Source organism: Choristoneura fumiferana, chromosome 16 (assembly GCF_025370935.1).
Source record: "Choristoneura fumiferana chromosome 16, NRCan_CFum_1, whole genome shotgun sequence".
NCBI classification, from domain to species: domain Eukaryota; kingdom Metazoa; phylum Arthropoda; class Insecta; order Lepidoptera; family Tortricidae; genus Choristoneura; species Choristoneura fumiferana.
The window spans coordinates 19182324-19200081 of record NC_133487.1 but is presented as its reverse complement, the minus strand read 5'-3'; the positions used below and the strand labels follow the sequence as shown (position 1 = coordinate 19200081).

The following is a 17758-nucleotide window of genomic DNA, read 5'->3' as shown; positions in this document are numbered from 1 at the left end:
ATCCACCTATATGCCACTAGTTAAGGTAGTTGTATACATTATCCTTCAGAGTCGTAACTTTTTTAACAAATGTAGTGCTTAAAAGCTGAACGTGGGTAGCTTTGTGTATATTATTTCAACATCCTTAAAATTCTTTATTCAATGATCAATTTATGCTTTATAAAGTAAATTCGGCCGTTATTGTCAGTGTTAATTTGTTTGTTTTTTTATAAAGTAAACGAGTTCACGAGGATATGTTAGACGCGTTGGCTGTCATGGCTGTGTAGACATTTATGAGCTGAACTGTACAGTAAAAGTTCGTCGTAATGTTATATAATATGTCCACTGATAACAAAATAGGCAACAGATAGCAAAATAATTGTTTTAGGTCATGATATGGACCTCCACAGCTTATCGAAGCCCTAGTATCATGTCAGTGAGCGAGCGCTCGCGCATTAGACATGGAGGCTTCAGGTATTCGTTAGATTGCGCTATTAGATTAGTTGGTCAGCAAGCCGGCTTCATCTCGAGCTCATCCTTGGGCCGGCTGGCCAGCAGCTCGGCCTCGCGGATGGTGTCGGGCAGCCGCGTGTGCAGCGTCTCCGGCGTCGTCAGCATCAGCGCCGCCGCCACCAGCGCCGCGCACCCGAACAGCACCGACGGCAGCCACTCCACGTAGATCGCCTGGAAGTACGACTGTTGTGTTACTGTCATACTGTTTACGCTTAGCTTTGAACTTGACGTTGCCCGTCTCTCATTGTGGTATTACGTTGTTTCTCTTAAAGTTCCAGTGTTTACCTCCAGTTCCATCGTGCTCGAGCTGATCTGATGATGGAACTGGATGTAAATACTGGAACTTTAAGACAGAACAACGAAACTTAGCCGGTTTTGCGCTTTTAGAATCATCTTTGGACGTGCCTACTTTGACCAAGAATGGTATTCAGGGTCTGTTGATGGAGCAGTCAGGCAGGTTTACCATTAAAGCGTGTTTCTAAATATGAACATTTTTTCTGCTGTTAGTTGACAAGCAATTGACCTCTATCTATCTACTTAGGAAGTAAGATGATACCGAAGGTGTAACTCACTGATTCAGTTACAGCTTATTCGCTCTAACCGTGACGAGCCCTAGGCATCTGCAGGTGGGTCTAGATGGTTTAATTCTTCGGTTTCGTTATAAAAAATGCATTTGCTTAGTTGCGTAATCTATGAGAACCTCCATAATAAAACCTCTTCATCGATAATGAGCAAGGTCATTTGTGAATACTCAGCAACGACAGTTTAGGACCCTATAACTTTGCAGGAATTCAAGCCCTAATGAATGGTTTACGTCAGCAGACACGATATGTTTAGTTTGTTTATGCAATACTCACGAGCAGCGGCATCTGCGGCGCCACGATGGAGCCGAGCCGGCCCACCATGGAGCAGAAGCCGAGCAGGCTGTGCCGCGCGTGCGTCGGGAACAGCTCCGAAGTGTACATGTACACGCCGCTGAACGCTTGCGTTATGGCGATCTTGCCCACCAGGTAAAGCAGCGTGGCTAACCATGGCATCGCTGGAAAGGAGGAGGAGTGTTATACAACGTTTATCGTGTCTTATCAGCCATAGGAGTCCACTGTAGGTCATAGGCCTATGTTCATTTTCCTCATAAGTTCATCATGATTTTTGCAGGTGGTAGGACCTTGTGCAAGGTCCGCCCGGATTGCTACCACCATCTTGCTCGCTAATCCTGCCGTGAAGCAGCAGTGCTTGCATTGTTGTGTTTCGGCGTGGAGAGTAAGACAGCCGGTGAAATTACTGGCACGTGAGGTATCCCATCTTAGGCCTCTAGGTTGGCAACGCGTCGGCAATACCCCTGGTGTTGCAGATGTTTATGGGCGGTGGTGATCTCTTACCATTAGGAGACCCACTTGCTCGTTTGCCTTCCAGTCGTATAAAAAAAAAAAAAAAAAAAAAAATGATGCAAGCAAGGAATCTAAAAAACTAGTGGCATTCCCTTTTCGATTACTAGTTCTGTGTGTGCAACGCATGAAAAGAACTGGTTTCCGTATCCCATATTCTTCTTCATTTTCAATTCATTTGATCTTCTTTCCGTATCTAACTTGGAGACTTGAAATTTGGCGAAAACCTTGAGATGCACTAAGTTTTTTTAATCTAATAGGTAAAAGAAACTAGGCTAAACTAGCTTATTCTGCCACGTGGCAAAGCCGTGGGCATAAGTTAAAATCATAATAGTATTTTATGCAACTGTATCGTAATAGGGGTCCTTAAAACACGAGTGTGGGTTTATGAAACGAGGCGTAGCCGAGTTTCATAATAGGGTCACATGAGTGTTTTAAGGCCTAATTACGTACAGTTGCATACAATATTTTATCTATATCCATATATTAAATCCTCTATCATGTGTTCAAGAACCATTGAGAATGACCTGCATTAACAAGAACTAGGTAGGTATGTCTGCCCCACGAGCTGCGCTCGCGACGACGTGCTGCTGCACGTGGAACAGATTTCTGTATCGTAATGACCATTACGATACAGCCGTGTTCATAATAGAATCCAATGTCGTAATGCTGGTCATTACCTATGGTTTTTGAACGCATAATTGAGGATTTACTATATGGGTGTAGATAAAATATTTAAAAAGAAAGTGTCACATCTTAATAGACTTACTGGGAGGAACAAAGGTGATGACGACGCAGGAGATCCCGCAGACAACGTAAGCGACGAGCAGCGTGCGCTTGCGGCCGACGCGGTCCAGCACCAGCGCGTTGGTGACCACCGCGATCACCTCGACGCTGACCACCAGCATGTAGTTGGTGTACTTGTCGCCCGCCAGCGACACCGAGTTGATCGCCAGCCCGTAGAACACGAACGTGCACGTGATCCACCACCACGAACAGATCGCCAGCCGCCTCATCATTATCGGTGAGCGCAACACCTGCATCCACAGACCAGCTTCTTTTTCTACCTCCTTTTTCTCATCCACTGGCACTTTCGCCTCCTGCAGTTGCCGCAACATCTCGTCCGAAAGCGTTATGTTGTTCATCTTCGCCGCTTTATTTATGATCTCGACGGCGTCTTCTGTGCGTCCCTTTGACAGCAACCACCTGATGCTCTCGGGCAGGAAGTAGATGTAGAGGAGGAAGAGGAGCGACGGCGGGTAGACCACGAGAATAAAGGTGCGCCAGTACTGGAAGGTCTTAGCGAGCATCGCGAAGCTAAGACCGCCAATCACCAGTGTGATGCCGAGGAACGCCGTTGTCAAAACGCGTTTGTCTTGACCGAGGAGTTCGATAGCTGCAATTAAAAAGTATTACATTGAAAACCTCGCAAATATCTCACTATCCGATACTACGCGAATTTTTGTTTATCAGAAAATAGTAACGGCACCGAGCAGTATCAAAACGCATACGCTAGATGACAACACTCACAGAGCGGGTGTGACTGACAGATGTCATGTCAGTGTTTGATGCTGTGATGTAGTAGGTAGTCCAGTCAGCTGTTCAATTCAATGATTGGATACTTATCTTATGAAATTATTGTTTTTCTTCGTTATGTGATGGTTTAAAAGTGCAAAGGCTAAAATATATTCTCACCGTTGATCCTTTGGCTGTGTATTCGCCCAAGATGGTGGTATTTTACGGTGTTATCCTGTTGTAAGTAGTTTAGCTGCTAATGACTTCACAATTTTTGCTTCGAAAGTAAGCGCATTGAGTTTATAACGAATTAAAATGTAAACAGTTCTCAGACAACGTATTTACTTGGCCAGGGTTGCCAGTGTATCATTTTTAAACCACTTTTTTCTTCGGGGATCTTCCAACATGACATAGTCACCCCTCTGAATTTATCATTCGACACCATCGACTCTGCAATTTTATCATGCTGGTACGGTTTAACGTAGTGTTTTTAGTTTGTCCAAGCTTCAAGTTGCTACGGGCTTCAGTCACGTACGAAATATTAAACAAAAATATTCTTCCGTATGAAAGAAACAGCTTCTTACTCATGATGAAGGCGGCTGGGAAGGCGCTGGCGCCGGCCACGGTCTCCAGGAACTCTACGGTGACGTACATCTCGTAGGAGGTGGAGAATGCCTTCAGCGTGCCGATGGCGCCCACCAGCACGCAGCTCAGGATGAGGGCGCACTTGCGGCCCCATCTGCAACACAATTTTGAAGGTCGTCATCATCAGCTTGTAACAAGGCTAATCAAGCCTTGTTGATTTTTAACCTCTTCTTCATTTCATTTTCAGTTCGTTTAAAAATTCAGTACAAAATTTCAATTTTTGAATATCCACTGTACCTACTTTCAGCACTTTGTTATTATGTCAAAATTGATTCTCAGATACCCGTACTACGTATAAGGACGTGCTAAATATTTCTATTATTTTGACATCAATATCATATATCTAACAGTTTCACAGTGCAGTCAATTATAGTGTTTTATAACTATTTTCATCACACATTTGTATACTGTTTTACTTAACCGTCTGACTTGAAGGCACAAATTGTAAGTCCTAGAACATTTGTAACCGTTTTAGCTTATTTACAACGTCCCAAATTTATTACTTTTTATAAGTTTGTTTTTGTATGCATTGTTACAGGTGCCTCCTATCCTACTTTTAATAAACCTCTTGAACATCTCCTGTCTTTACCTCTTCATCATCATCTGTCGCACGTATCGCGATAAGCTCAGCCGTAGGACGTCCACTGTTGGAGATAGGCTCCATGGACTACTTCCATCATTTAAGTTCATGAGGGGGGTTGCGAATACTCGCCACGCTTTGCAAGCGGGTTGGCAAGCACAGTATAGGATATAAAAGTAGCCAAGAAGACGCTGCTGCCCATCTTTGGGTATTATCCCTCAGCCAGTTTCTACGGCGCCCACGGGAAGAGAAGGGAAGGACAATATTCTTACGCCGGCGCTTTGGTTCGGTTTTGAATGAGCTGACGTTATCAACTGATTTCGCTAGTGTTCCAATAGACAGTCGCAGGGTACGAATATTACCGGTCGGAAATGTATCCAAGGATGGGCAGCGAGACCAGCATGCCGATGTTGTGCACGGTGCCCACCAGGGTGCGCTTCCACTCCTGGCACGCCAGGTTGAACTGCAAACAGAGAAGCGGGTAAATAAGTTTAATACAGTCATTATTACAGTAGATCTCTCATTGATCGCACTATCAACTTAATGTATCATGGACAGGGATATTCGGAAATAATTCCGATCCGCATTAGTGATCCCTTCAAATAGCGAACCTACTGTGTTAAAAATAAAGTTGTGTTAAATACTTGTGATGTATAGATATCATTTAATAATGTTGTAAATCTGTTTTAAAAAAAATACCTCGTTGAGTTTCTTGCCGGATTCTTCTCAACAGAGGCTTTTCCGAACCGGTGGTAGATTTTTTTTGACATTCATAAGTGCTTGTTGTAGCCTAAATTGAATAAAGATATTTTTACTTTGACTTAATAAGAAGTCGTGGTAGCCTAAGTGCGCCTTTGTGACCACCAATGGATTTGAAAGAATTTGATAGACATTTGCCAAGCTCTAGTGGTTTAACCTGTGAGTGCCTGTGCTTAGTCCGTCAGTCAGTCAGTAACCTTACTCATTTATAAGGTATAAGACGCCTGCTACGTGCCATCCTTTAAAATTATTTCAGCATAAAGATTTCTAGCCATCCATTCCTCTTCTTCGTAATCCATAATCGGCCATCGATCCAATCGAGATTACAAAAAAAACACACAGCTGCGCCTACGCTATTGTTACGTTTTTATTGAAACCGTGCTGCATCAGTGGCGCTATCTGGTGGATGCGTTTGGAGGTGAAGGTCGGCCAGCGCCGGCAAATGGGCGACGCGCGCGCCGCGCAGGGTCGCGCGCCCACGAGCGCGCACCCGTGCGTGACTGTATCCGATCATGATGAGATATTTCTATTGTATTTCTATCACTATCAATAACGTGAAATATTTTGAATTCAAAACATAAAATTGTCGAAAACTTTTTTTTTTACCTCGACGCAAAAATCGTATCGTAATCGTAGCTCTCAAGCAGATTTTTGTACATAAACGAAAGGAAAGTCCAGCTCAATAACGTCTGAATGACATGCTTTTTAACTAACTTAGTTTAAGTCATTCACAAGAAAGAGTACTTACTTAACTAACAACTTTAACACTTCAGTCATAGGTGTGATGTGAAGTATACTTTAAAATTTTTGTTTATTTTTATTTATGTACCTCTTAATTATCATCGTCAAAAATGTGCGTAATCATGAATGTTCTAATCAAGGACTTGTCTCCGATAAAAGATTTATTTACAAGTTACCTAACACAATCATCTAATTCTAGCGTTACTCAAACATAAAAATCTCTCGACTTCCCTTACTTACTACGCAAACATGATAATATTGTGTAACACACCGAACTTTTAATGGAATTATCGACTAATATTTTGTTAGTTAAATAAATAACTGTTAAATACTTGATTCTACGACTAATTGGAAATTAATCTGGCTATCAAGGTATCGACTACCGTATTCTAGTGTTGTCGCCGCGGACCGTCGTCTTATCGAAGTATTTAATCAACGTTCGTTTATTGTTCGACGACATAACGGCGCTCTGTGCCGGCCGTCGCGCTACATGTCGCGTCGCACGCGCACCCATTTCTCATACCCTAGTAGGTGATAACACTTGGCCATTATACTTGTCCCTTTTCTACCGAAAGACACGTTAAATATTACGCAATATGTATATTGAACATCTTAAGTTAAAATGTCTATATGTCTAAATATAACCGCGTGGCGACAGATAGTAATAGCAATATCAAGTCACAAATGGACTCTAATGTTTGCTGATGACTGCGTTGTAATAACAAAATGATCTTCTACCTATTAGCTGTTGTTTAAAATTGTAAAGTAATTAATGTAATAATAATTGGGTTTAAATAAATAAATATCCTTGAGAGGAAAATAAGACACCCGTTCTCTTGAATGACATTTAATGGTGTCTTTTTAATAATTTAAATTACGAATTAATCCGTAAACAATAAAAAACATAAAAAGTATAAAACTAAATAAAAAAGGTTCAATCTTGAACAGCTGTCACTAATGTCATGATGCAGCATCCTACTTCCTACTATATACTATACTATACTATAATATAATAAATGCGAAAGTTTGTAAGTCTGTTTTTTGTTTGTTTGTTGCTTCGTCACGTGTGATCACGTCTAAACCGCTGAACCCATTTAGATGAAATTCGGTACACACAGAGTTTGAGTCCCGGGAAAGGACATAGGATAGTTTTTATCCCGGAAAATTGCATTGTTCCCGCGGGATAGTGAAAACCGAAATTAACGCGGACGGAGTGCAAGCACGCAAACGAGCAAGTGGGTCTCCTGATGGTAAGAGATCACCACCGCCCATAAACATCTGCAACACCAGGGGTATTGCAGATGCGTTGCCAACCTAGAACCCTAAGATGGGATACCTCAAGTGCCAGTAATTTCACCGGCGTCTTACTCGCCACGCCGTAGCACAACAGTGCAAGCACTGCTGCTTCACGGCAGGATTAGCGAGCAAGATTGTGGTAGCAATCCAGGCGGACCTTGCACAAGGTCCTACCACCTGCAAACGCAGCCTTACAGCCTTATTCATAAAAAGTTAGAGCCTCCTTGAAGGCTCCTTGAAGGCCCGATGCTGAAAAACATGATTCATAAACGTCTGTTAGCGCTAATCAGTCGATCAAGGCTCTGCTAAAGTTAGAGGACTGTAGACCCTCCTTTATCTCCCTGCTAAGTCACAAAATGGCCGCCACAAGTTTGAACAGCTGACTTTGACAAGAGCAAAAAACCATACCGAAGATATTTATAGTGAAGGCAGGGCTACGCAAAGATTAAAAAAAAAAACTGGAAAATTTATTTTCAGGAATTTGTATTTAAAAATCCTCTAAATTAGCAACAATAAATTAACAATAAATATGAAAAAAATAGGATTATTAACATAATTATGGCTTTTTGCACAACATAAACATGCGGATCGGAAATGGCGGGAAAACAAACATCTCGCTTTTTATTTTTTTTTCCTGCTAATTTGCTGTCACTGCTGTCAATTTTTTTTTTAATTATCGATTAGGCCATTTTTTGTCTTTGATTTGTCAAGGTGGCCAACATAACGCGTCTAATCCGTCTATCAGCAGCTCAACAACTAGCAGACTGCTAGCAAGTGTTTATGAATCATACTTCTTGACAACCGTCTATTAAGCTTAATCAGTCTGCTAAGTAACAGACCGATCAAACCTCAATTAAGGTTTTTTTATGAATAAGGCTGTTAGACTTTAGCAAACTAGTTCAAGTGTACAAGGTTACCTCAGTGACGATGGTGTTAGCGGAGGCGTAAAGCCACTGGTCGCAGGGCAGCAGGTCGTCGCCGAAGCCGGAGGCGGGGCCGCAGGGCTCCGCGGGTCGAGCGGGGCGCGGCGCGCGCAGCGGCGCTCGCGGGTGCCAGCCGCCTGCGCCGCCGCCAGCCACGCCGGGCTCCACTCCGTGCTGTTGGCGGACTCGCATTCTGGGACCACGCATCTGGAAGAAAACATTTTTTTTATCAAATAGCTGGCAAACGAGCCTGCGGGTCACCTGATGGTAAGTGATCACCGCCGCTCATAGACGATTTCTATGCCATCATGCGCAAGGAGACTGCCTCGATGCTCGGTAGGCTGTGGGCTAGTCCCATCCCCATTCTGCAAACTGTGGCGACGAGATATGACTCGCCTTGCATGCGCCACTTTGCCCAGGTGTTGACCAGCAGAAGATGAGTCTCCTGTTGGTCATAAGTATCTTTTTAATGTTTACTGTACACTAACATAGTTTCTTAAGTATTTTTCATGTTTACTAACTCTTGGGCCATCTGTATGTCTTAATTTTGAATTAATAAATGAAATAAATAGAAACCTACAGCATTATTAGGACTGCGGGTGCGTTGCCGGCCTAAAGGGGGGCCAAAGGGGAAGGGGAGAGGGGGAAGGGGGGAGGGGAGTAAGGCCTCCGGATCTCCCACTCACCGTACGAAACACAGAAGCAAAACTACTATATCACGCCGGTATTTTGTTCTGTGGGTATTTTGTGTGTGTTGGTATTTGAATGATTTACTCAAACCTTCGCTGTGTATTAAGTTCCCAAAGCACTGAGCCCGCGTGGGAACTACGGCCAAAGCTATCTCATTCTGAGAGAAGGCCTGTGCTCAGCTATGGGACGTATAAAGCCTGTATACGCCCCTGGATGGATGCATGGACTCAAACCATTACTTTTCTAAACTACCTCTTAGAGGAAAATATGGATGAACAATTAAGTTGCATTGGTAAAATGGAAATACAAATAAGTATTCTTATGATTATTTCTAGCATTCCTTGTCATTTCTTGTCCTTGTTGTATTATGTATAGGCCGCAATGATATAAATATATGTACATCGATGAACATATCCCTTTAAGGGATCTCTACCAATCTACATACCTTTGAGTGAAAGAAAGGAGTAATTATGAACCAACAAAGATAGCTTTTAAAATTGAGCGAATATTTATGAAAATAATGTTTCCATGAAGTGAATAAAGTGCAGTCGCCATCAAACACAAACATAAACACGTGCATAATGAACAACGCATCGACGGCTCCTGTTATTCCGTTTCCCTCCGGCTAACAATGCTTGTAATCGATGCTGGAATAATATCGCGGGAGGAAATTCGTGCACAATTGTAATCTCGGCGGACACTCGGCCTCGTTGCCATAACATTTGACGTGGCCATTTTAAATAATGAGTCGCTTCCGCCCGCCGAGCGTGTTTCCCAAACATTAGTTACGTGGTTCGGGCTTTGAGCAACACGGGCTTCCCACCGGTTGGGAGCCTTAGCGATAGATTGCTATTAAAATTGTTCTGGCGTTTGTTGCGGGGGGGAATGTGCACACAAGTGCTTCCGTGGGAAGCCCGTGTTGCTCTAAGGGTTCCGGTAACAACAGGCCGTGCGAATTTGATTTACGGCGTTGTTAACTTGACAGAGTAGCGCGAAGTTACTTTTATGAATTGTCCTTGTTCTAAACAGGCAGGTTATTATCATCGCATCACGTACATTACAACAGTAAAAAACCGGCCAAGAGAGAGTCGGCACGCGCACGAAATTACCGTACCATCTAGATACAACACTCATTTGCCACGCTGCCTAATTCTAGGAATTATGTACAGTTTAAAAGAAGCATTGAATATAATGGAATAAAAATCTATAATTTTTTGAATGAAGACATAAAGCAATGTAACAATGTATAATGAATTTTCTAAGAAATTAAAATCTTTTTTACTTATACGACCATTTTACAGTCTTAAAGAATATTTTGATAAATTGTACGAATAGATTAGAATTGTATTTAATTTGTAATTGCGTAATAATTTTATTTCTCTTGACATTACTTAATTTAATTTAATTTGTTTAGTTAATTACTGAAGTATGATAATTATATACTACTTAACATTTTGTATAATTAATAAATAACTAAAACTACATTGTTTAATTGATATAATTTGTAATTATTTTAATGAAATTTGTGTGACTTAATTGACATTAGATATAGATAATATTATTTAGATTAAGACTTTTGCGTGCCATATTATGGCGGAGCATGCATTCATGTAACTGCACCCACCTAACATGTACAAGTAACACCTGTGATGTTCCAGCAAAATAAATCATTTCATTTCATTTCATTTCATTTCATTAAACATTAGCAAAAAACGTCACGTTTGTTGTATGGGAGCCCCCCTTGAATATTTATTTTATTCTGTTTTTAGTATTTGTTATAGCGGCCACAGTTATACATAATATGTGAAAATTTCAACAGTTTGACTATCGCGGTTCATAAGATACAGCCTGGTGACAGACGGACGAACGGACGGACAGCGAAGTCTTTTTACCCTTTGGGTACGGAACCCTAAAAAACTGTAATATTTAAATTGCAGGTACTACGAGTATTTATACTAAATGCCATTGAGAATAAGCTGTGCGTATGCGGCCAAATGCGGGGTGTATTAATAATAATAATATATTTATTTATTTAGGAATTAATTCCATATTACATTTCATTATATCACTCATTATTTTACATAAATTGAATTAAATTAAACTAAATTAAATAGCACAGGTAAAATAGAACTTAATAAGACAGTTTGGCGGCAAAACATGTACAATCGCTAATCCTGCCGTGAAGCAGCAGTGCTTGCATTGTTGTGTTTCGGCGTGGAGAGTAAGACAGCCGGTGAAATTACTGGCGCGTGAGGTATCCCATCTTAGGCCTCTAGGTTGGCAATGCGTTTGCAATACCCCTGGTGTTGCAGATGTTTATGGGCGGTGGTGACATCTTACCATCAGGAGACCCACTTGCTCGTTTGCCTTCCAGTCGTATAAAAAAAAACAATGAAACTTTTGTTTATAACTTTATCTTGGCACTAGAAATAAAGATCTGCCAAGTCCTACCAAAATTTAGACGTCCTACCCCCTCCCAAGGGGTATGGGCAGGGGCCAACGTTTACGAAATGTAAATTTTACAAACTAGGCGAGTGAGGTGTCATTTTCTATTTATTTTTTTGCGCTGAATCGATTGAGACCATACTTATACTTACAGGACCAATATTTTGCCAGATATTAACGTATTAGTACTCTGGTTCTGTCCTAACCAATAGTACCATGAAACAAGTCTACTACTTAGTAGTCTAGAACTCTATTAATCTACATAACGTATCGAAAATACAAACTGAGACATGGATGCACAGAAAAACCAGAAAAAAAAACCAGCACGGGAATCGAACCCAGGTCCTCAGCAATCCGTGCTGCGTGCTATAACCCCTACACCACTGCTGGACAGGAATCAAGACACGAATTTTTCCTATTCATATCTCAGGTTGCTTATCTCTACTATGCTACTTAAGCAGCAGCACTAGCGACATCTATGTTTCGTCGACAGACGTCACACTCTTTCGGAACTAACCGCCCACCCAGACAAGAGTTGTCGCTACTAAGCAATCAAATTATGACAAAAAATACAAAAATACGTTTTTTGGAAACCAATCATAACTACATAACGTACTCAGAATCACAATCGCTTGTACTATTTTACCAGAATGTTCGCTCCACCTCAATGAAACTCGCGCTCTAAACATGGGAAGTCATGGTCGACGTGTTTAAGTACCTTATCAAACCACTCATACATACTTCATTAAATTCTGTAAGAAGTGATGATAATATACGCAATCTACCGTATTATCAACTTGACCTATATACTAGTGTAGGACCCAGCCCTCTCAGAATGAGAGTACTTGAGCCGTAGGTCCTACGCGGGCCCAGTACGGATTGGGAACTTCACACACACCATTGAAACACGTTGCGATTGTCCTCGGGATGGTTCAAGGTAAATATCAAATAAACCACACGAACCACCACTATCATTAGATTCTGTGTATATGTCTAAATATTCTGTGGTTTCTCATCTCAATAGAAAATAAAAATCAAGGAGGGGAAACCGTCAAGGAAACTAAATCAAGTACCAGGGTGGAACCTTTTCATAACAAATTTCGCGATGATTTCTTTGGCAGATGTAGGTATGGGATGTCAACATGACATTAGTAGCACAAAGGCTCCACCCTGGTAACGTGATTCAGTTTCCTTGACCGTACGTGAACATTTAAGAATGTTTTCGTTTGTAAAACGCTATTTGTGACTGACCTTTTAGTTCAATCATTGAACTGGCTCGCTTATTAAAGTGGCCACAAGTCTTTAATAATTCACAGTGAATTGAGGAAAATGGAGTTTTCTTTGCGCACGCGCCGCGAACGAAGGAGCGGAATAGGGAAGTGCCCTCAATGACAGGACATTTTCGTGTTTAGAATTTGAATCAACATCTTTTTAGGGTTCCGTAGTCAACTAGGAACCCTTATAGTTTTGCCATCGCCATGTCTGTCCGTCTGTCTGTGCGCGGGTAAGCTTAGAGACCGTTAGTACTAGAAAGCTGTAATTTGACATGAATATACATATCAGTTCCGCTGACAAAGTGGTACAATAAAAAAAGAGTAAAAAATATTTTTAGGGTACCTCCCATAAAGTGTAAAGTGGGGGGTGATTTTTTTTTCTCGTCTAACCCTATATTGTGGAGTATCGTTGGATAGGCCTTTTAAAACCTTGGGGCTGGGGGGGGTTGTTAAGACAATTTTTATATTCAGTGGTCTGTTTGCGAAATATTCAATTTTAAAGTGCAAATTTTCATTGAAATCGAGCGTCCCCCCCCCTCTAAAATCTAAACTGTTGGGTGGAAAAAAATTGAAGAAAATCAGAATGGTAGTAAATATATCAAATTTACAAGAAAGATAACTACGGCTAAGATCGCTTGAGAATCATTAGTAGTTTAAGTGTAAATAGCAGACTAAGGTATAAAATATACCTAAACTTGAAAGATTCAGACACAATACGAAATCCTTAGAAAAATATTATTTGATTTTTTCGTAATGGCTACGGAACCCTATCCTGGGAGTGAACGACACGCTCTTGGCCGCTTTTTTTACATATTTAATCATCATATACTTAAGAGTCTAGCTGGGATATGTTTGCGCATCTGTCAACGTCAACTAACCAGTAGCGGCGTTAGGGTTGGGCGCGGTGGGGCGACCGCCCAGGGCGCCGGACTTAAAGGGGCGCTTGAAGCCTATACCTTCTAGAAAATTCCCAAAAGTTGGGGGCGCCGTGGACTCGCCCAGGGCGCTGGAAATGCTAAAAGCGGCGCTGCAACTAACAAGCCAATGGCGTGACGGCCGCGCACGCGCTCCTACCCCCCACCCGCGTCCCCCCACTGCTCCGCCGCCAATTTGGTCCGTTTTACGTGTGTTGATTTGTTCGCCTCACTACCAATGCTATGAGCTCCTGATACGAAATTATATATTGACCATTCTCTTTAGTGTGATGTTACTCTAAGTATCAATATTTTACTTAGGCCATGCTTGGGCCTACCTCTAACAAGTTTTTTTTTCATAATTTACAGTGCTTGGGTGACCGAGCTTTGCTCGGTCTAAAACACGGTTACAATCGTTTTCCCAGTGATAAGACCGAGTTAGATCGATTTTTTATCCCCGAAAAACCCCTTCATACCAAATTTCATCGAAATCGTTGTAGCCGTTTTCGAGATCTCCGAAATAAATATTATATTATATACAAGAATTGCTCATTTAAAGGTATTAGATAAACTGTTAATGAACTTTTAGAATTCGTATTATCGTTGCTATGGTGGAATATACGAGTAGATACAACAGATAGAAGTTACATAATTAAATTTAGGTGACAGGACAAACCCGTTAAACTACATATTGCATAACATAGTTACATGGCGAATGATGAACATTGGTCACCAATACGTAAGCTTTGTAGAGCAAGACAAGCGAATCCTAGCAACATGCAATGGTGGCTAATTTAAAGTAAAATAGTGCAAATTTAAAAGAAATATTAGTCACAAATGCGTAACAGGGGTACACACCAGCGCGCAAACATTCATACATTTGTAATACAAAATAAAATTAATATATTTATTTTATTAAGAAAGACAACACGGATTGTATTCCTATATAAAAACATTGATCCTAGTTAATTCAGAATGTTGGGGGAGAAAAGTTCTCGAGTGGCGACCACGAACCGGAAGACGAAGCGTTGGCAGGCCTCCCACTAGCGTGGACTGACGACATCGTGAGAGTTGCGGGAAACCGGTGAATGCAAGTGGCGAGTTGTCGTTCATTGTGGCGTTGCAAGGGGGAGACCTTTGTTCAGCAGTGGACGTCTTCCGGCTGATGATGATGATGAATTCAGAATGAAGTGATGTGAGCCATACATAGGTAATCGAAATCTGACTGAAAAGATTCAAAGACTAAAAATAATTTGATCACTTCTTCATCACGGACATTGATGAAGAATGGTTCAAGTTCCTCTTCAGTTTTTTTTTCCTTTTCTTGGTAAGCATTATCACGTGTTCGTGCTACTCGAAATGTGAATAAACTAGCTTTAGATTTGTCGCAATTCAATTTTGACTTACATTGCTATAACTTACTGCACTGAGTTTTAGTGTTGCTAGAACAAGATTTTGCTTGGCATTGCTATTGCTACCACCAATATTTGCTATGATCCTACTTTAATGGGCACAGATCGGTAATAAATTACTTACTGACTTTTATATTTAAGTAAATAGAAGTAGATTATAGAAAAAGTCAAAAAAAGAAAGAACAACACCAAGAAAAAAGAAGAAAAAGAAAAAGAAGAAGGAGATTAAACATATCGATAGCTGGAAAAGTCGATAACATTTAACATTCCAACTCTATTGACGTTTGATTTTTGCCATGAAAATTCTGCCCTCTGGTAATGATATACCTAGTGCCATCCACGAAGACTCCTGATTTTGTCAAAATGAGACATTAATGACATTGTAATAAGAACCACGGCACTCGTCATCGTGAATGACTCAACCTATACTCGTAAAACGCTAGTTTTGCCATGCGCAACGCACTTGATAGAGTTTGAGGTCTGGGACGCGGGAAAACTATTGTCAATTATCAATTTGTGAAAAAAGCTATGCCCAAGAACTGTTTCACGCTTCTCCATCTCAAATATTTCGATTTGCAGACTCAAATTGAACTCTACCGACATTAACCAATTTGATGATAATCATTTTAAGTACAGTGTTATGCCCGGTAATGAGTAATTCCCCGCGTGACAAATACAACTCAAATATTTATCCGAAGACAAAAAGCTATTGACGCCAAGGCGGTTGGTAAACGCAAAAAATGATAAAGAAGATTCATAAAAACTGAGCAAACTCGATGACAGCGTCGACTGTGCCTCAGCTAATGAGGAGGACAGCTATTAGAGCGTTTTCACATTATCCGATCCGATATCGGTATCGGACGACGATAGACGACATCCGATAGCCGACACCATGTGCTGCTTTCACATATTTAAGACAACATCGTTTTGATACGGCTGGCTCAAAATGGCCGCCACGCATCGGACTCTGCGCACACAGAGACAATTTAGATACACGCATAGCACACATACAAACTTTATCGTCCGACAGCCCACGGGCGTCCGATGGTGCCGTGAACATATCGGTGTCGGCTCCGATATCCGATATCGCGCCGGGCAATGTAAAAGACAGGTACATATTTCATACATTTTATTTGCCCCGATATCGTATCGTCGTCTGATACCGATATCGGATCGGATAATATGAAAACTCTCTTAAGCGTACGATGCGAAATACCTATAATTTTTAAAAGATGGCTAAGATCCGGTTCGTTGCCTGCACCGGCAAACAAAACTAATTTTAGTTGTCGAAGACACCGAGCCAAGGGTATATTAGATATCTTTGTGGGCTTTATGCATACGACTGAATCTATAAAAATAAAAAGTCATTTACTTACCGGAAATAAGAAATCATCACATCAGAACGGCTCCATCCATTTAGCTAATTATTGATTTGTGATGATTGTTCAATGATGAAAGTTCAATTCAAATACGAGATCTAATGATGAGCGCGCGAGCGAGCGAAAAGGCTAGCCGACATGAATCTAGCAACAGCAGCAGGTGGTAGGACCTTGTGCAAGGTCCGCCCAGATTGCTACCACCATCTTGCTCGCTAATCCTGCCGTGAAGCAGCAGTGCTTGCACTGTTGTGTTTCGGCGTGGAGAGTAAGACAGCCGGTGAAATTACTGGCACTTGAGGTATCCCATCTCAGGCCTCTAGGTTGGCAACGCATCTGCAATCCCCCTGGCATTGCAGGTGTCTATGGGCGGTGGTGTTCTCTTACCATCATGTGACCCACTTGCTCGTTTGCCATCCAGTCGAATAAAAAAAACATCAATGATTCGCCAACAAACATTCGTATTCATCATTGACATATACATTCGAGTTCATAAGCTTGTGAGCAAAAATTTGATCAAAAATATCTGAACACGCTTCTACGCCGTTAACAATAGAGTCGTATTCAGATATTTTTGAACAAAATTTTGCTCACAAGCTTATGAACTTGACTGTACTTTACAGCACTAGAATAACTGTTTAGAACAAATAGTATTTTATGCAACTGTATCATAATAAGGGCCATTGAGACAGGAGTGCGGGTTTATGAATGAGGCGAAGTCGAATGTCATAACAGATACGCATGAGTGTCTCAATGGCTGATTATGAATAGTTGCATACATTACGTTTCCTACGAGCTCAAACATAAACAATAAATAAATAATGAATACTTACATAACAGACAATAAATGAATTTTTCGATTTTAAAGGTAGCTAGCAAATTACTGTTGGAAGTGTCCATTGCCGCCTGTTTTATTTCTGGCGGCGTCATCATTTCTGCATCACTTAATTCACCAACATCACACACTCTCACAGATAAAAAGTCGTTTAAATAGTGATTAACTATTCTATTTCTTTCAATTTTCAAGAACACAAAAAAATGTGTTTAAGCGATTTTTTTTTCACTAATTACAACCTTAGAATGGACCCGGGAACTTTTTCGAATACAGCCAAATTAAATAATGTTCAAATAATAAAATTTAACAATAACTGTAAAATTCATTTATTATCCGTTATGCAAGTATTCATTATTGAATAATTGTTTATGTAAACATATTTTAATGAATCTATAAAGTGGATTTAACAATAATTAAGTCGGTAAATAAAATAGAACGGGTGAAGTTTTTTTTTATTTCCTGCCATTTGCTGTGCG

General features: G+C 40.9%; 1 pseudogene; it reads right to left on the bottom strand.

The window, feature by feature from the left end:
• Positions 1-156: 156 nt before the first annotated feature.
• Positions 157-17758, bottom strand: part of LOC141436635 (solute carrier family 22 member 3-like) — a 36003-nt pseudogene continuing 18401 nt past the window's right edge.